This window comes from Callithrix jacchus, chromosome 7, assembly GCF_049354715.1.
Source record: "Callithrix jacchus isolate 240 chromosome 7, calJac240_pri, whole genome shotgun sequence".
In the NCBI taxonomy this organism is placed as follows: domain Eukaryota; kingdom Metazoa; phylum Chordata; class Mammalia; order Primates; family Cebidae; genus Callithrix; species Callithrix jacchus.
Window position 1 is genome coordinate 47,921,813 of NC_133508.1, and position 20,548 is coordinate 47,942,360.

The 20,548-nt window shown below is 44.7% G+C and overlaps 1 protein-coding gene across 11 annotated transcripts in view; it reads left to right on the forward strand.

Annotated features, from left to right (window-relative positions):
• The window catches only part of UBE4B (ubiquitination factor E4B), a 150,964-nt gene that overhangs the window by 16,723 nt on the left and 113,693 nt on the right, over positions 1-20,548 (forward strand). For 3 of the 11 annotated variants that reach the window (XM_054258751.2, XM_078330335.1, XM_078330338.1), the window contains exon 2: positions 14,661-14,802. The exons of the other annotated variants lie outside the window; for them this stretch is intronic. The gene's annotated coding sequence lies outside the window, so the exon portion shown is untranslated. The remainder of the gene's footprint in view (positions 1-14,660; positions 14,803-20,548) is intronic. 11 annotated transcript variants of the gene reach the window in all.

Sequence of the window (20,548 nt, forward strand, 5' to 3'; positions counted from 1 at the left end):
TTGCTGATCTGAAAGGTTTTTTTTTTTTTGAAACAGTCTGGCTTTGTCACCCAGGCTGGAGTGCAGTGGCGTGATCTTGGCTCACTGCAAACTCCACTTTCAAGGTTCAAACAATTCTCCTGTCTCAGCCTTCCGAGTAGCTGGGATTATAGGCATGTACCATCACACCTGGCTAATTTTTGTATATTTAGTAGAGATAGGGTTTTGCCGTGTTGGCCAGGTTGATCTTGAACTCCTGACCTCAGTTATCTGCCTGCCTTGGCCTCCCAAAGTGCTGGGATTACAGGTATGAGCCACCTCGCCTGGCCTAATCTGAAAGGTTTTGAGGTGTATCAGGTACTGCCAATTGTGTGACCCCAGGCTCCCTAAAACCACTAAGGGTCTGCAGCAGCTGACAGAGTAGGAGTTGGGGGGAAGTTGGAGGAACAGGAAAGGGGTTTTATTAAAATTACTTCTCTCCTAATGTTAAGCACACGGCACTGGATTGTCTGTTCACTTGGTGTATCTCCTACTGGGATGTAAACTCCTGACTCTTCTTGTTCACTGCTTTTTATCCACGTCCTAGCACAGGGCTTGGCACAGAGTAGCTCAAAACAAATACTTGTCGAATGAATACAGCGATACAACATGTCTTTTCATGACTCTCAGTTTAATTTTTTTAAATGGAGAGGGAGTTTCACTATGTTGCCTAGGCTGGTTTCCAACTCCTGGCCTCAAGCCATCTTCCCTCCTCAGCCTCCCAAAGTGTTGAGATTATAGGTGTGAGCCACCACAACTGGCCTGACTCCCAATTCTTATATTGCAATAGTTTATTTGTTCTCTATATTAAATTGTATTAGTTAGGTTAAGGTAGGCACAAGAAAGAAGCCTCATTGTCAGAGCTCTAATTCAGAATCAGACATACCTTCAGGTGTTTTAGTTTGTTTGATTTTTATTTTGAGAAGGGCCCAGGCTGAATGCAGTGGCATTATCATAGCTCAGGGCAGCCTCAAACTCCTGGGCTCACATGATCTTCCTGCCTAAGCCTCCTGAGTAGCTGGGACTACAGGCATGGCATTGTCCCTGGTTCTTACCTGGATTTTATTTGGACCAACAAATTGGTCTGTGATCATGGTCTTTGGTCAGACCTGTGTCTATACTTGTCACCAGGGCCAGCTTCACAGGCGTGTGATTGCAGGCAGAGGTGCCCCACACGTGGTTTAATGTTCTGCTGTTACTGTCTTGAAATTCTTAATACATTTGAACAAGGCAGGATGCATTTTCATTTGGCATGGGGCCCTGAAAATTCTGTGGCTAGCCTTGGTTGTCCTTGACTTTTTCTGTGTAGGTGGATATATGCCTGGGTAGATGTTGCAGTTCATTTGGACTATTATTTAAAAAAATGCTATAAAGTAGGTAGCTTGTACACAGCAGCAATTTATTACTCACCGTTCTGGAGGCTGAGAAGTCTCAAGATTAAGGTGCTAAGAGATTCGGTGTCTCTTGAGAGCCAACCTCTTGGTTTGTAGGTACCTGTTTTCTCACTGTGTCCTCCCTTGGAGGAAGGCACAAAGGAGTCCCCTGGGCCTTCGTTTTGTAGATGGAGTCTTACTCTGTCGCCTAGGCTGGAGTATAATAGTGTGATATTGGCTCACTGCAACCAATTCTCCTGCCTCAGCCTCCTGAGTAGCTGGGATTATAGGCATAAGCCACAATCCCCAGCTAATTTTTGTATTTTTAGTAGGGACAGGATTTCACCATATTGATCAGGCTGGTTCAAGCTATTCTCCTGCCTCAGCCTCCTGAGTAGCTGGGATTATAGGCATAAGCCACAATCCCCAGCTAATTTTTGTATTTTTAGTAGGGACAGGGTTTCATAATATTGATCAGGCTGGTCTCAAACTCCTGATCTTGTGATGCACCCACCTTGGCCCCCCAAAGTGATGGGATTACAGGTGTAAACCACCATGCCTGGCCCCCTGGGCTTTCTTTTATAAGGGCATTAATCCAGAGGTCATGAGGGATTCTGCCTTCATGACTTAATCACATCCCAAAGGCCCCATTTCCTAATTCTGTCAGCGACCCTCCCACCTCAGCCTCTCGAGTAACTGGGACCACAGGTGTGCACAACCATGCATGGCTATTTTTTTAAATTATAATTTTTAAGTTCAGGGTACATGTTCAGATGTGTAGGTGTGTTATATAGGTAAGTATGTGCTATGGTTGTTTGTTACACCTGTCAACCCCTCACTTATTGAGCCCAGCATGCATTAGCTTTTTTGTTTTTGTTTTTGTTTTTGAGACAGAGTCTTGCTCTGTTGCCCAAGCTGGAGTGCAAAGGCGTGGTCTCAACTCACTGCAACCTCTGCCTTCCAAGTTCAAATGATTCTCCTGCCTGGGCCTCCCGAGTAACTGGGATTACAGGCACCCACCACCATGTCTGACTAATTTTTGTATTTTTAGTAGAGACAGGGTTTCACCATGTTAGTCATGCTTATCTCTCCTGACCTCAGGTGATCTGCCCACCTCCGCCTCCCAAAGTGCTGGGATTACAGGCATGAGTCACTGTGCCCAGCAAGCTATTTTTCCATTAGCTCTCCATAGCCACTGCATGGCCAGTTTTGAAATTTTTTTTTTTCTGAGACAAGGTCTTGCTCTGTGTCACCCAGGCTGGAGTGCTGGAATGCAGTGGCATGATCACGGCTCACTGCAGCCTTGACATTTCAGGCTCAAGTGATCCTCCCACCTCAGCCTTCTGATTATCTGGGACCATAGGTGGTGCCACCATGGCTAGCTAATTCTTTTATTATTTGTAGACGAGCTCTCACTGTGTTGCCCAGGCTGGTCTTGAATTCCTGTGTTCAAGTGATCCTCCTGCCTTGGCCTTCTAAAGTGCTGGGATTACAGGCATGAACCATGGCACCCAGCCCTTAAAAACTTTTTTGTAGGCTGGATGCGGTGGCTCACGCCTGTAATCCCAGCACTTTGGGAGGCCGAGGTAAGGCAGATCACCTGAGGTTGGGAGTTCGAGACCAGCCTGACCAACATGGAGAAACCCCATCTCCACAAAAAAAAATACAAAATTAGCTGGGTGTGGTGGCACATGTCTGTAATCCCAGCTACTCGGGAGGCTGAGGCAGAAGAATCACTTGAATCCGGGAGGTGGAGGTTGCAGTGAGCCGAGATCTCACCATTACACTCCAGCCTGGGCAACAAGAGCAAAACTCGGTCTCAAAAAAAAGCAAAAACAAAAACAAAAACTTTTTTCTAGTCATGATGTCTTGCCATGTTCTCCAGGCTGATCTTGAACACCTGTCCTCAAGCGATCCTCCTACCGCGGCCTCCTAAAGTGCTGGGATTACTGGTATGAGCCACCATGTCTGGCTGATATTGAATCTTTAGATAACTCATTTTACTTCATCAAGTCTTTTTTAAAAGTCGTTGGGGTAGTAATTAGAAATAGATTTCTTCTTTTTTAAAAAAATCAAGATTTTTGACACATAAGCATTTACTTCCACATTCTTTTTATTTTGTTATTTTTCTTTTGTAAGCTGTTTCATTTCTTCCATGATTTAGAGGAACTATCTTCAAACCAACACAAATTTATATAAAATATCTGGCCATTTCCTAACCAATTGAGTAATTTGTTATACAGTAAGCTACCTCACATCTTTCAGCTGGAAATACATTAAATTTGAATAATAAAGACATTACATAATGAATTAGGACACAATTAAAGTTTACTTTGAATAGTTCTTTGGGGGAGGGAGCACCACACTTGTACTCAATGAAGAGAAACATTTTTATAGTTCAGAGGTCTTTTATTTATTTATTTATTTTTGAGATGGAGTTTCGCTCTTGTTGCCCAGGCTGGACTGCAGTGGTGCAATTTTGGCTCACTGCAACCTCCACCTCCCGGGTTTAAGCGATTCTCTTGCCTTACTTAGCCTCCCGAGTAGCTGGGACTACAGGTATGCACCAACATGCCTAGGTAATTTTGTATTTTTAGTAGAGATGGTGTTTCTCCATACTGGTCAGGCTGATCTCAAATTCTGACCTCAAGTGATCTGCCCTCATCAGCCTCCCAAAATGCTGGGATTACAGGCATGAGCCACCGTGCCCAGTCATCTTTTTTTTTTTAACACCTCTTATGCCGTGATTTCATAGGTAAAAGGTTCCAGCAGCTCAGGCTTCTTCCCTTTAGTTCTCACACAGTATGCTTCTCTGGGTGGAGCAGGCTGGCACTTCAGTTGAATCCAGGTACCTTTCTCTTTGGCTTTCTTTTTTTTTTTTGAGGCAGAGTTTTGCTCTTATTGTCCAGGCTGGAATGCAATGGCAAGATACTGGCTCACGGCAACCTCCGCCTCCCAGTTTAAGCAATTCTCCTGCCTCAGCCTCCTGAGTAGCTGGAATTACAGGCATGTGCTACAATGCCCGGCTAATTTTTTGTGTTTTTAGTAGAGACAGGGTTTCACCATGATGATCAGGCTGGTCTCAAACTCCTAACCTCAGGTGATCCGCCCGCCTCCCAAAGTGCTGGGATTAGATGCATGAGCTACCACGCCCGGCTTTGGCTCTCTTCTTTTTCCGATCATTTTCCTTCATGAGTTTTAGGAAGTGATGTCTGCTCTTAGAGTGCTTAGTGTGCTCAATATGCATATTAATTGTCTTGGGAAGACTGTCGCCCTTGTTCATTTACTATAATGTCAGCAGCATGCTGGGGAACATTGTAGACTCTTCCAGTCTAGCCGTGGTAACGCTCGTGGGGCATTGTTTTTGGAATAGTACCCATTCGCTTGGTGTCTGCAATATCACCTTTCTTACAGATTTGTGTGTATGTGGCCAAAGGAACAACTTTATGTTTCCTAAAAGGCCTAGAGAAAATATACTGGATGCTTCTCCTCTTTGCCTTGTGTTTGTCATTTTGGCAAATTACTGGAAGATGGCGGTTCTGACTGACTGAAAGGATCCCCATTCTTTTTGTTTGTTTGTTTTTTGAGAGATGGGTATTGCAATGTTTCCCAGGCTTGTCTTGATCTCCTTGGCTCAAGCAATCCTTCCGCCTCAGCCTCCCAAAGTGCTGGGATTACAGGCATGAGCCACCGTGCCCAGCGAGGATCCACATTCTTTTTTTTTTTTGAGATGGAATCTTGCTCTGTTGCCCAGGCTGGAGTGCACTGGCAGTATCATGGCTCACTATAGCCTCTCACTTTTGGGCTCAATTGATCCTTCTGCCTTAATCTCCCGAGTAGCTGGGACTACAGGTGTGTGCCACCACATCCAGCTAATTAAAAAAAAATTTTTTGATCCAGGTGCGGTGACTCACATCTGTAATCCCAGCACTTTGGGAGGCTGAGGCAAGTGGATCACTAGGTCAAGAGATCGAGACCATCCTGGTCAACATGGTGAAACCCCGACTCTACTAAAAATACAAAAAATTAGCTGGGCATGGTGGCGCGTGCCTGTAGTCCCAGCTACTTGGGAGGCTGAGGCAGGAGAATTGCCTGAACCCAGGAGGCAGAGGTTACGGTGAGACAAGATCGTGCCATTGCACTCCAGCCTGGGTAACAAGAGTGAAACTCTGTCTCAAAAAAAAAAAATACAAAAATTAGCCAGACTTGGTGGCACATGCTTATAGTCTCAGCTACTCAGAAGGCTGAGGCGGAAGAATCACTTGAAGGCGGAGGTTGCAGTAAGCCAAGACTGTGCCACTGCACTCCAGCCTGGTGTCAGAGCGTGACTCCATTAAAAAAAAAAAAATTGGCTGGGAGCGGTGGCTCACGCCTATAATCCCAGCACTTTGGGAGGTTGAGGCGGGTGGATCACGAGGTCAAGAGATCGAGACCATCCTGGTCAACAAGGTGAAACCCCGTCTCTACTAAAAATACAAAAATTAGCTGGGAATGGTGGTGTGCCCCTGTAGTCCCACCTACTCGGGAGGCTGAGGCAGGAGAATTGCCTGAACCCAGGAGGCGGAGGTTGCGGTGAGCCGAGATCATGCCATTACACTCCAGTCTGGGTAACAACAGCGAAACTCCATCTCAAAAAAAAAAATTTTTTTTCTTTTATAGGTGTGGCATCTCATTATATTACCCAGGCTGGCCTCAAGCCTTCCTCCCTCAGTCTCCCAAAGTGCTGGGATTATAGGCATGAGCCACTACACCCAGCCAACATGAGGTAAAAGTTACCAGAATCAGGTTTTTTTTTTTGAGACGGAGTTTCGCTCTTGTTACCCAGGCTGGAGCGCAGTGGCACGATCTCAGCTCACCGCAATCTCCGCCTCCTGTGTTCAAGCAATTCTCCTGCCTCAGCCTCCCGAGTAGCTGGGACTACAGGCACGTGCCACCATGCCCAGCTAATTTTTGTATTGTTAGTAGAGACGGGGTTTCACCATGTTGACCAGGATGGTCTTGATCTCTTGACCTTGTCATCCACCCGCCTTGGCCTCCCAAAGTGCTGGGATTATAGGCATGAGCCACTGCGCCCGGCCCACCAGAAACAGTTTTATGGAATAGTGTTAGAAGTAGTGGATGCTGGCCAGGAGCAGTGGCTCATGCCTGTTATACCAGCACTTTGGGAGGCCAAGGTGAATGGGTCACTTGAAATCAGGAGTTTGAGACCAGCCTGGCCAACATGGTGAAACCCTGTCTCTACTACAAATACAAAAATTAGCTGGGTGTGGTGGCACGTGCCTGTAAGTCCTAGCTACTTGGGAGGCTGAGGCAGGAGAATCACTTGAAGCTGGGGAACAGAGGTGGCAGTGAGCCGAGATTGCACCACTGCACTCCAGCCTGGATGACAGAGTGAGACTTTGTCTCAAAAAAAACAAACAAAAAAAACCCCAGAAGTAGAAGTAGTGGATGCTTAGTTGTCTAAGTCCATCTTGTCTGTTGAACCAAGTAGGATTGAAGATGAGAATGGAGACAGTACTATCCACTTCTATTCCCTGGGAGGTTTTTGGTTATAAAAGGCTTGAAGTTGCTGCAGCAAGAAACCTTTTTTAAATAACAGACTGCAGTTAAAATGAGTCTACTCGCAGCATGTTTCTCTGCCATGTCATGTTTGGCAGTTTTAGGTTTTTGATCTTTCGGTTTCACAATTAGCTGACGTGTGAGGTGCTTTTTAGTAGTTTTGTAAACATTCATGTTATTTAGATAAAGCAGAGCCTTCCACAAAGGGGAACGGTGTCTGACCCTAAAAGGAAGACTAAAAGAGCAAAGGGATGGAAAAAACTAGTAGGTTTAAGTTATTTTTTAAAAAAAGACTATTTGCTATGGGTCACATAGACACTTTTCATTTGTTCAGGAAATATTTGCCAAGTGCTCTCTGGGAGTTAGGTACGTTACAGTTGCTGGGAATACAGTTGTGAATATAATAGACCAAATCCCTGCTCTCTTTGAGCTTGTATTGTGCTGGGTGGGGATAGACTATAACCGATAAATACATACTAATTCAAGTTGTGTTCTATATTACCTTTATTTCTGATGAGCGTTTTACAACATTAGAGATATTTTGGAGGCTGGGTACCATAGCTCACGCCTCTAATCCCAGGACTTTGGGAGGCCAAGAAGGGCAGATCACCCAGGTCAGGAGTTTGAGACCAGCCTGCCAACTTGGTGAAACCCTGTCTCTACCAAAAATATAAAAAAAAATTAGCTGGGCATGGTGGCGGGTGCCTGTAATCCCAGCTACTCGGGAGGCTGAGGCAGGAGAATCTCTTGACCCGAGAGGCGGAGGTTGCAGTCAGCTGAGACTGCAACAAGAGCAAAACTCCGTCTCAAAAAGAGATATTTTGTCACCTTCTTATAAATGGGGAAATCAAGGCTTAGCGAAATAACCCAGCTGGAAACAGGAGCAGCTGAGATTCTGGCCAGTAGTAGCTACGCAGTTCCTCATTGTGTAGAAAGCTTGGAAAGATGGGGCCTGGGGTAGCACTTCACTCACCCATTGCACGTGATTGGCTCTCTGATTAACTTTCAGGTGGAGTGCTTCATTCCTTTATTCATGAGACAAGGCCTCACTCTGCCACCCAGGCTGAAGTGCAGAGGCACACTCATGGCTCACTGTAGCCTCAGCCTCTCCAGACCCAGGTGTTCCTCTCACCCCAGCCTCTTGGATAGCTGGGACTACAGGCATGTGCCACCACATCTGGCTAATTTTTGTATTTTTTTGTAGAGATGGGGTTTTGCCACACTGGTCTTCAACTCCTGGGCTCAGGTTATCTGCCCACCTCACCCTCCCAAAATGCTGGGATTACAGATGTGAGCCACCACGCCTGGCCTCTTATTATTCTAATTTGAAGTAGTAATATTAATATTTTAAGTGTCATGGGTGACTCAAGAAAGCAATTTAATTAGGCAGGTTTATTCCTTTGGTCCTTAATTCTCACCACCTGGCAGAATAGGGTTAAGTATATTTAACTTCTTCATGTTATTGATTAGATGCAAAAAACACAATTAACAATTTTTGTTACAGTTTATAAAATTCCTTGTATTTTAAAAAAGATACAATTAATTACTGCCTGGCTTTGGAGAATTAAAGGATCACAACCTTTTTCTACTTCCTGAGAAAATATCATTTACAGTCTTTTTTTTTTTTTTTTTTTTTGAGACAGAGTCTCTGTTGCCTAGGCCTGGAGTGCAGTGGCATGATCATGGCTCACTGCAGCCGCAAACTACTGCGCTCAAGCGATTCTTCTGCCTTAGCCTCTGAGTAGGCACACACTACCATGCCAGGCTAATTTTTTTATTTTTATTTTTTTAGAGAAGGGGTTTCACCATGTTGGCCAGGCTGGTTTTTAATTCCTGATCTGAAGCAATCCACCTGCCTTGGCCTCCCAAAGTGCTGGGATTATAGGCGTGAGCCACCGTGCCTGGTCAATTTTTTGATTTTTTGTAGAGATAGAGTCTTGCTGTGTTCCCCAGGCTGGTCTCTAACTCCTGCACTCAAGCAGTACTTCCCTGGGAAGTTGAGGCTGCAGTGAATTGAAATCGTGCCACTGCACTCCAGCCTGGGTGACCGAACAAGACCCTGTCTCAAAAAAACGAAAAGAAAAGAAAAATGTGTATTTTGCTAGTAATTGCCAGAAGTTGGCCTTTGTAAGTATTTTGTGCTTTTTTTTTCTTTTTGAGAGATTGACTCACCTGGGAAAGTTCTCATGGAGGAAGGTGACTCACCTTGCCTGCATTCCTTTGGCAGGGAAGGGAAGCATGAGAGGCAGTGGAGGGCATGTAGGTAAAGAGAGGTTAGAGTAGAAGGAACACCTGGGCTGTCAGGTGTGGGGTGACCTTCTCAGGTCATTTCCATACCAAGACTCTTATGAGAGTGAAAGGGACTCTATTACAATTAAAGTGGAGTGCCAGGAGTACCCTTGCTGAGGCCAGGAGCCGACATGGATGGTCCCCTTCTGGAGGTGACACATTTGAGCTATAGGGGAGTGCTTGGGTAAAAGCACTAGATGCTTTAGGGTTTTGATCTGGGAGTAAGTCCTGGACATGGTTACAGTATTCTTTGGAGAAGAAATGTGGTTGAGCAATCAAGCTTTTTGTAACCGTTGAGTAAACATTTTTTTGAGTTGGGTAAGTAACCTGGAACGTGCAGCAGAAATTGATTGGAAAAATGCGGTTGCAGGGTGACTGTGCTACTCTACCCTTGTCTCTTTGCACTCTGTCATATTCATCCTATAACATTTCTCAATTGCTTGGAAGCCTTCGTACTTTACTTGTCAATGCGGACATAGGGAAGTTGGGCTTGTTGAGCTGTTAGGTTTTTATGTGTTAAAACTCGTGCTGGAGAAAGTGCACAGGAGCCAGGCAGTGGTGCACGGGTTGCTGGGTGGTGGGCCAGGGGCACTAGAAGCTGGATAGGGGTTATGGGGTGCAGAGCTGGTGTGCACTGGGAGCCAGGCAGTGGGGACTCTGGAATCTCAGTGACCACAGTCAATGCTGCATCCTGAGCCCACCTCAGCTGCTGACTGCAGATGGTGCTGATTGGTACTGCAAGGGTACCTGGCACCTGGAGAACCACTTCAGTAGCTGGTGTGACACTGACCTGAGCCTTCTGGGAGGCACTGAGAAATGCTTGCTTTGAGTTTGACATCTGTGTCACCTCAGGTCGGAAGACAGCAGTGCTGACCCCCTGGACGGTACTGGATGTCACTGACCAGATGTGGCTGCCAGTAGGTGCACCTTATAGAGTAGCACTGTGAGGGTCTGACTGGCCTCAAAAAAGCAGAAGCTGTTGCCAAGAACCATGAGGCCCAGATAAAGATCTGGATGCCTCTGATAGAGCTGAACATCTCTTATTTATTTATTTATTTTTAAAGATGGCCAGGCTGGTTTTGAACTCCTGACCTCAGGTGATCCACCCACCTCGGCCTCCCAAAGTGCTAGGATTACAGGCGTGAGCCACTGCGCTCGGCCTCAACATCTCTTGTACAGCAACAGCAGCAAGGATTGCTGGTGCGCAGACTTCACTGTAGGGCACCTGCTTTTCTCTAAGAGTCTGAAGGTCACTGTTGTTGGAGCTCTGGCCTTTTGGAATGAAGAAATAATTCCCTACTCCCAGGAGAGGAAACAGGTTTTGATTGAGGCGCCTGGCAGCAGCTTTCCTGGCATGGTTGAGCCTTGGGAGGGTCTCCTGGAATAGGGCATCATGGAGCCGACTCTGGGTATTCCCATTGTCTGTGAATTGAACAGGAGCTTGAAGCCCATTGAGCTCATGCATTTCCTGGGAGATGAAGAGGCCATGCATAAAGCCATGGATGCTTAGGGCAAGGCCGAAGTGTGAAGGCCAGCAGCCCAATCCCATCCCAAGAACACCCTCCTGGTCCATCCCATTCCTCTATGCCTCTCACCTCCACATGTCACAGTGACCATAGATGTAGGCATCTGAAGTAGTTGAGGAGATCCGGAGGCCCCCGTTTTTAGTTTAGGCATTTTTGTCTCCACTCCTTTCTCACAATCAGAATGGCACTTCTGGGGCATAAGTCTTCAGCTCAAGCCATGGGAAGGCTCCTCTTACCCAAGAGAGCTGAGGGGTGGCCACTCTGGGGACTTTGCTAGTGCTTTGTTTACTTGTTTACTAAGGACCTGCTTTAGTAGGGGATATGGAGGAACCATGCTAAGGCATAACCAATGAGGAGAAGCAGGAAAGCTGTTTGTATTCCTGGGAGCCAGTCCTGTACTATTCCATAGTGAGGTCCCTGTGTGTGTATGTGGAGGGGGTTGGAAAAGGTTGGGGGTAGATGAGTGTAACTTGCTTGGTGATTTAAATCAAGCAGCTACAGTCACTTAACGACAGAAATGCACCATTATGTGAACACCATAGGGTGTAGTTACACAAATGTAGGTGGCATAGCGTATTCCGCACTGAGGCTCTATAGTAGAACTCCTAAGATACTTATGGTATAGCCTGGGTATTGCTCCTGGGCAACAAACCTGTACAGCATGTGACCGTACTGAACAGAAAAGGCACAGTAAAAATATGGTATTAGAATCTTACCGGACCACTGTGGTGTATGTGGTCTGTCATTGACTAAAACGTCGTTATGCAGCCCATGACTGTATTTCCTCTCTGACCTCCCCAGAGGAGCTGGCTTCAGAAGATTCGAATCAGTCCTGAATGTTTATGTATGGCATTTGACTTTACCAAAACAAAACAAAGCAAAATGAAAACCTTTCTGGGCTTTTAGTGGCCGTGGAAATACTCCTACATGTGGTCGTCAGAAAATAAGCCATCCCTCAGGCACCTTGACTTCTGAGGGATAGAGGTTCATTTTGTGGTGTATTTTAGAATCCCTAGTAAGCTAGTGAGATTCTGGACAATTTTTTTTTTTTTTTTTTGGAGATGGTCTCATTCTGTTGCCCAGGCTAGAGCGTGGTGGCACAGTTGTAGCTCAGTAGGCTCAAGTGATCTCCTGCCTCAGCTTCCTGAGTAGCTAGTACGACAGGCACGTGCCACCATGGCGGCTAATTTTTAAAATATTTTTGTAAAGATGGCATCTTACTATGCTGCTCAGACTCGTCTCCAGCTCCTGGCCTCAAGTGATCCTCCCACCTTGGCTTCACAAAATGCTGGGATTACAGGTGTAAGTCACCGCACCTGCTCCTGGACAAGAGTTTGTTTCTACCTTCTGTCTTCTGTTTTTATTTTTACCTCAAAAGACAATGAGATGCATAAATTAAGCATACTATAAACCTATGGCATATTTACTTGTAGAATTTATAGTATTCAAATCCATCCTTTTTTTTTTCAAATCCATCCTTTAATAATAAGGCATAAAATGGCAATATCAGAAGAGAGGAACAGACAACTGACCACATTTCTGTAATTGTGCAAAACAAGTTTTTTTTGTTTTTTTTTGAGATAGAGTTCTTTCTCTGTTGTCCAGGCTGGAGTGCAAGTGTCATCATCTCAGCTGAGCTCACTGCAACCTCCGCCTCCTGGGTTTAAGCAATTCTCCTGCCTCAGCCTTCTGAGTAGCTGGGATTACAGGCGTGCGCCACTATGCCCAGCTAATCTTTTAAATTTTTTATTAGAGATGGGGTTTCACCATGTTGCCCAGGCTGGTCTGGAACTCCTGACCTCAGATGATCCGCCCACCTCCCAAAGTGCTGGGATTAGGGGCATGAGCCACCATGCCTGGCCAGAGAGCAAATTTTTATGGAGGATTGAGTGAAGGACATTCCCTGGGAGAGTCATCTTTTAAAATTTTTTTGGAGTAAGAGACCTCCTTGAAAATCTTTTTTTTCTTTTTTTGAGTTGGAGTTTCGCTCTTGTTACCCAGGCGGGAGTGCAATGGCAGGATCTCGGCTCACTGCAACCTCCGCCTCCTGGGTTCAGGCAATTCTCCTGCCTCAGCCTCCTGAGTAGCTGGGATTACAGGCACGCGCCACTGTGCCCAGCTAATTTTTTGTATTTTTTTTTTAGTAGAGATGGGGTTTCACCATGTTGACCAGGATGGTCTCAATCTCTTGACCTTGTGATCCACCTGCCTTGGCCTCCCAAAATGCTGGGATTACAGGCGTGAGCCACCGCACCTGGCCATCCTTGAAAATCTTTAGAGAATTGAAGGTCCTCCTGGACTTCATGGGTCCCAGGATTTGAACCCCTGCCCTAGGTACTCTCAACTCTACCTTGAAATCAAGCCGCACCAGCAGAGCTGATGCGTGATGTCTTCATTCAGGCTGCTCTAAAACTTGTTCGGTTGAATCATGTTTTGCCATTAAGCATCCGCTGATGTTGAGGAGGGCTGTCAGTTACTTACGGTGTTGCTGTAAGTGTGTAGTGTGTGCTGATCTCACTCCTGGGTTTATCTTTTTTTTTTCTTTCTACCATCATTTTACTTCTGTCCTAATTTCCTTATCTCTTTGAATAAATTTGTTAATTTAATTAAATTGAAAAGACCTCTAATGTGTATGTTTTTTTGTTTGTTTCTTTTGAGATGGAGTCTTGCTCTGTCACCCAGGCTGGAGTGCCATGGTGTGATCTCAGCTCACTGAAACCGTCTCATGGGTTCAAGCAATTCTCTACCTTCAGCCTTCCAAGTAGCTGGGATTATAGACATGAGCTGCCATACCCAGCTGATTTTTGTATAGATAGGGTTTCACTGTGTTGGCCAGGCTGGTCTCGAACTCCTGACCTCAGGTAATCCACCTCCTTTGGCCTCCCAAAGTGTTGGGATTACAGGCGTAAACCACTGCACCCAGCCTTTTAAATGTACTTTTTGTTAATCACTTTAAGTCTTTCCTCGAACAAGAAAGTAGTGATGGTGAATAAAACAGATGTTGGGAGGCCAAGGCAGGGGGATCACCTGAGGTCAGGAGTTCAAGACTGGCCTGGCCAATATGGCAAAACCTCATCTCTAATAAAAATACAAAAATTAGCCAGGTGTGGTGGTGCATGCCTATAGTCCCAGCTACTCAAGAGGCTGAGGCAGGAGAATTGCTTGAGCCCAGGAGGCAGTGGTTACAGTGAGCTGAGATTGCGCCTCTGTACTCCAGCCTGAGTGACAGAGAATGAAATTCTGCCTCAAAAAAGCAAAAACAAAAACAAAACAGATGTCGGCAGCCTACAGGACATTTTGGGTTGGCAGTTCTTCCAGGTACCTCATACTTGGTAATCTAGCCATAACCCATCTTCTTAAAATCTCCTTCTGGGCTGGGCTTGGTGACTCACACCTGTAATCCTAGCACTTTGGGATGCCACAAGGTCACAAGGTCAGGAGATCGAGATCATCCTGGCTAACACAGTGAAACCCCGTCTCTACTAAAAATATGAAAAATTAGCCGGGCATGGTAGCACCCACATGCAGTCCCAGCTACTCAGGAGGCTGAGGCAGGAGAATCACTTGAACCTGGAAGCTAGAGTTTGCGGTGAGCTGAGGTCATGCCAGTGCACTCCAGCCTGGGTGACAGAGCAAGACTCTGTCTCAAAAAAAAAAAAATCTCCTTCTGTATTCTCAGTTTTAGGGTATTTTACCATTCATTTAGATATCCAGGCCTGAAATCTAGATTCTCTATCTTCCTCACTTTTCACTTCCAAATAACAGCCAAGTTCTGCTGGGGACACACATGAAGTATTTCTGGAGCTGTCCCTTTCCCATTTCCATTGCTCAGGCTTGCTTGTGGCCTGCCTCCATTCATTCTCCACACAGCAGCTAGAGTGATTTGTTTTCAAAGGTACATCTGGACGAGGTGGCTCACACCTGTAATCCTTGAACCAGGAGGTGGAGGTTGCAGTGAGCTGAGACCGTGCCATTTCACTTCAGCCTGGGCAACAAGAACGAAACTCTGTCTCAATTAAAAAAGAAAAAGAAAAAAGGTACATCTTACCCAGTTATTCCCCTACTTAAATCTTTCAAACTCTTCCTTGCCTTCCTGAACAAGTTCAGAGTCTTAGGATGGTATTCACAGCTCGTCACGAGCTTGTTGCTGCTTGCCTTTCTTGCCTGTGTCTCACCATGTCCACACACACTCATTCTTACCAACTGCTCAGTGTTCCCTAAACAGTGTGTGTGCTCACAAAGTCTCCCGACCTCTGCTGGCACTCCTTTGTCCCTCATCTGCCTGATCCCTACCTGTCCTGAAAAAGAAACTCAAGTCACATAATAAGTACATAGCATTTATATGTTGCTAGATTTTCAAAATTGCTCTCTGGGATGATTCAGTTATTACATGAATATACAGTTAGCATAAATGAATTTGAACCCCGAAAACCTAATTTAAGGAAGTGGAAAAAAGTAAGGTGATACTCCATGCACAAGCAAACTGCTGGTCGCGTCTCTGGGGAATGGAAGTATTTCTATGTATACATGCAGTAAGTAGTATAACACCTTATTGAGCTTAAGCCAAAAATGGGATTTATTTTAAGGATACAGGAGTCTTCTTCCCAAACCTAGGGACAGAGAGATAACTGGGTCACAGGAAGATGGGAATCAAGAATCTAGGTGCTACCAGAGCTTCCTGTGTCTGCATCATGATCGTTACCCTTCCATTCCACTCTCTGTCACCTTGTGTCTTACTTTTCCTCTCTCAGCAACCCTGGCTAGGCCGTCCCTGTGCCTACTGTGTGCAGCCGCACATGGCTAGAGAAAAAAATAAAAGGCATGCTGGTGGGTCTAACTTTTCCCTCAACTTTCTATTCTGATTTTTTTTTTTTTGAGACAGAGACTCGCTGTATCGCCCAGGCTGGAGTGTAGTGGCATGATTTTGGCTCACTGCAACTCCACCCCCTGGGTTCAAACGATTTCTCCTGACTTGGCCTCCTAAGTAGCTGGGATTACAGGCAATTGCTGCCATTCCTAGCTTTTTTTTTTTGGAGACAGAGTCTTGCTTTGTTGCCCAGGCTGTAGTGCAGTGGCTCGATCTCGGCTCACTGCAACCTCAAAGGGTTGAAGCTATTCTCCTGCCTCAGCCTCCCAAATAGCTGGGATTACCGGTTCGTGCCACCACGCCCGGCTAATTTCTGTATTCTCAGTAGAAACAGGGTTTCACCATGTTGGTCAGGCTGGTCTTGAACTCCTGACCTCATGATCCATCTGCCTCGGCCTCCCAAAGTGCTGGGATTAAGGTGTGAGCCACCACGCCCTGCCCTGAAAAATTTTAAATCTGCAAAAAATTTGAATGACTCACCTAGATTCATCAGTTTATTTTTTGCCACAATTGCTTTTTCTGTATATAAATGTGTGTGTGTATACAAGTATACACACACACATACTTGTTGGTTTTGGCTGAACTATTTGAAAGTATGGAGAACCACTAAAGCAGATGGGAACTAGGAGGAAGGAAGAGAAGGCTTCATTGAGAAGGTAACATTTGAGCAAAGAGCCAGGTGCGGGGCAGGATATAGAGCAGTTACGGGGCAAGCGGAGGGGAGGAGCATGCGGAGGAGGAAGGCACAACTCCACAGCAAGCGAACACCCGTGCCCAGCTGTGTGTTGAAGGAAGAGGGGACTGCTAGACATCACTGTATTGTTGTCCACATATTCACTACCCCTGTCTGGGGAAGGATCTGTTTTCCCACCCTGCTGGGGTAGTTTCAGCCCTGTGACTTGTTTTGGCCAGTGAAACCGGAACAGAATTGAATGTGCCACTGCTGGGCCAGGGTGGAGTTTACCCTTCCTCTTGTCCTTTTCCCGGGCGATTGCTAGTGTTCCCAATAGAAGGTGCTCTGTCACCCTGGGTCTTGGAGTAAAGACGATACGGAGCAAGGCTGCACTTTCATCTGAATGTTTTCCCATGGTAGGCATAGAGGGAAATAATAATGTTTTTTATTGTTTTCATCAGAAAATATGTGAAAGAAGAAAGATGAGGAAAATGGAAATTTATCATGTCATTGTCATTTGCATTTATGTATAATTTGCACTGATAATGTCCATTATAATGTAAATCTACATCCTTTTTAAAAATAAATGGAATCACTATGTGTACCCTTTACAACTGGCTTTTTCAATTCAGATTTTTAAAAAATGTGGTAAAATACACATAACATAAATATATCTCATTTGAAAAGCAGTAGACATCAAAGTGAAATATAACGTATATCATTGTCTGTCCCTCCCTCCCTCCCTTCCTTCCTTCTTTCCCTTTTCTTTCTACTTAGAGGTAGGGTCTCACTCTGACACCCAGGCTGGAGTGCAATGGAACAAGCATAGCTCACGGCAGTATTGACCTCCTGCCTCAGCCTCCCTGAGAGCTGGCATTACGTGTTGTGTGTGCCACCATACCCAGCTAATTTTTAAATTTTTTGTAGAGATGAGGTGGTCTTACCATGTTGCCCAGACTGGTTTTGAACTTGTGGGCTCAAGTGATCCCCTGCCTCAGCCTCCCAGAGTGCTGAGGTTGCAGGTTTGAGCCACTGCATCTCTCCATGACATTTTTTTTTTTTTTCAAAGGAAACCGACAAATTTTATATCACAAAGCTGTGATGTTTGGATGTAAATGCATTTTCTGGAGAAACGTCGTTGGACTTGGATTAGGCATATTGTGAAATTGTCATAGCATTTAGTAAGTTTTAAATGTGGCCAGCTGTGAAAAAAGAAAAGAAAACCAATAATAAAACTAGGAGTTATTTATTTATTTTACTAGGAGTTATCTTTATCTTTATAAGGAGACTACCCCAAAGAGGAAGCATTTGCAATTATTTTTCTTTATATTGGAATTTAATTTTTTTTAAAGTAGGAAAGTAAGTCACTTGAGTAGAATGACTATTTATTAACCTTATATCAATGTTTTATGGGTGTTTTTCCCCACACACTGCTAAAAAACAAGAGGAACAATTTGGTTCATCCTGTCTTAGCTTCTGCCTGAAATCACAATGGCCTTCGCTGTTTTGAATCTATTTTTAGTTCATCAGGAACGTGAGGGTAGGAAGTGCTGCTTCATGATATAACAAATTAGGAGAAAGCCCTATTTTAGCATCATTTGTGAAATAAGAACTGAAACAGACAAGACAGGAAAAACTCTAGGAATGAGATTTCACGATTAGTATGTGCGGCTTTGAGTTGTGGTTTAAGACATAAATTGAGGAATTAGAAGTCTTTTTTTATATGCTTTTGTTTTTTTCTCTGTGAGATATGGGAAAACAAAATTCTCTTAAAAAGGACTTTTGTTTAACTTAAGGAAGATTATGCCAATCCTCCAGGCTTAATGTTAAAAAAGTAAACAAAGAGAAAAATGTTTAATCATATTTTGGTGTGTTGTGACTATTTTTGGTGTCTATCCCTTATGTTCTGTTTGTGATAAAAAGTGAGGTTGCATCTCTTAGTAATCAAATTAATTAGATACACTTTTATTTTTTATTTTTTTGAGACCAGGTCTCACTGTGTCTCACAGGCTGGAGTTCATGGCTCACTGCAGCCTTCACCTCCCCAGGCTCAGGTGATTTCCTGACTCAGTTTTTTTGTTTTGTTTTGTTTTGTTTTTTAAGACAGAGTCTCGCTCTGTTGCCCAGGCTGGAGTGTAGTGGCACAGTCTTGACTCACTGCAGCCTCTACCTCCCAGCTTCAAGTGATTCTCCTGCCTCAGCCTCCCGAATAGCTGGGTTTACAGGTGCCCACCACCATGCCTGACTAATTTTTGTATTTTTAGTAGAGATGGGGTTTCAGCATGCTGGCCAGGCTGGTCTTGAACTCCTGTCCTCTAGTGATGTCGCCTACCTCGGCCTTCCAAAGTGCTGGGATTACAAGCATGAGCCACTGCAACTGGCCCAGTTTTTGTATTTTTAGTAGAGTTGGTGTTTTGCCTTGTTGCCCAGGCTGGATTTAAAGCCTTTATACCTGTGATTGCATAAAACCATTCTCTTGTGAGTCCCCTATCCAGATATTCCCAGTTTGCTAAACCAGTTCAAAGCTACCACCAGTGTAGAAGGCGGTCAGACCCCCAAAGGGCATTGTCCTCTACTGAGAGCTCTGCTGTGGGCAGCCCAGAACACTGCCCCATGCATGGCTCTTCCTAATGTTTCCAGCAGATATTTAAGATGAGGCAGGATGTATTTCCCCAGTCTTCTCCTACCCCTTATATCGTATATGGACCTGCCTCTGTCTCTTAACTCTTTCTTCCTGCATAACAGTCCACAATATGCTTCACAAAGTCTTGATTCTTCAACCTTTTTGGAAACCTTAGAATCCTTTCTTTCTTCAACCCTGTATTGCAGTGAGTCAGAACATTTATTCTCTGTTTATATCACTGAATAGAACATCTGAATTTAACATCTTGGGCTGAACTTGGCATTCAGGTTTAAGGTGACTTCATGTTTTTGCCAAGAATAATAGGTATGCTCTTTCAATGATAATGATAATTGTTGTCGGCTAATAAATTAGTCAGTTTTATGTTCAGTACATTTTTCTAGTATTTTTTATTTATTCAACAAATATTTAGAGAGCACCTACCATGTCTCAGGCACTGTTCTAGGCACTGGTGATCCGTCAGAGAAAGAGGAACAGAAGTCCTTGCCTTTAAGAAACTTCAAGTAGGGGAACGGTAACTAAACAGTACACAAATAAATATATTCCACATGTCATAGGGCAGATGAGAGCCATGGAGTTAAAAATAAGTAGGGAAAGGGACAGGCTGGTGATTTTCTCACTACTCTATGAGGAAGATACTGCTGCTTCTTATTTTTTGAGATGGAGTCTCCATTGCCCAGGCTGGAGTGCAGTGGTGTGATATCAGCTCACTGCAGCCTCCTCCTCCCGGGTTCAAGTGATGCTTCTGCCTCAGCCTCCTGAGTAGCTGGGATTACAGTTGTGTTCCACCATGCCTAGCTAATTTTTGTGTGTGTGTGTGTGTATATATATATATATATATATATATATATTTTTTTTTTTTTTTTTTTTTTTTTTTTTTGAGATAGGGTCTCACCCTGTGCCCAGGCTGGAGTGCCATGGTGCCACCTTAGCTCACTGCAACCCCCGCCTCCCAGTTTAAATCAATTCTCCTGCCTCAGCCTTCGGAGTAGCTGGGACTATAGGCACGTGCCACCACCACACCCAGCTAATTTTTGTATTTTTAATAGAGACGAGGTTTTACTGTGTTGGCCAGTCTGGTCTTGAACTCCTGACCTTGTGATCCGCTTGCCTTGGCCTTTCAAAGTGCTGGAATTACAGGCATGAGCCATCGTACCCGGCCTAATTTTTGTATTTTTAGTCGAGATAGGGTTTTGCCTTTTTGGCCAGTCTGGTCTCGAACTCCTGACCTCAAATGATTCATCCGCCTTGGATTTCCAGAGTGCTGAGATTACAGGCAAGAGTGACTACGCTCAGCTGATGATTTCATGCTCATTGTACAGATGTCCACTGTGCAGAAACTGAAGCGCAGAATGTTAAGTGACTTATCCAGATAGGCTCCAGATAAATAAAGTAGTTGGTAATAAAGGTTAAATTTGAATTAGAAATCAACCATGAGCTCCTAAATTTCACTGTCTGTAAGATAATGAAACTTGGCCCAGCATGGCGGCTCACACTTGTAATCCCAGCACTTTAGAAGGGCCGAGGTGGGAGGATTGTTTGAGCTCAGGAATTTGAGACCAGCCTGGGCAACATGATGAGATACCATCTCTACAAAAAAAT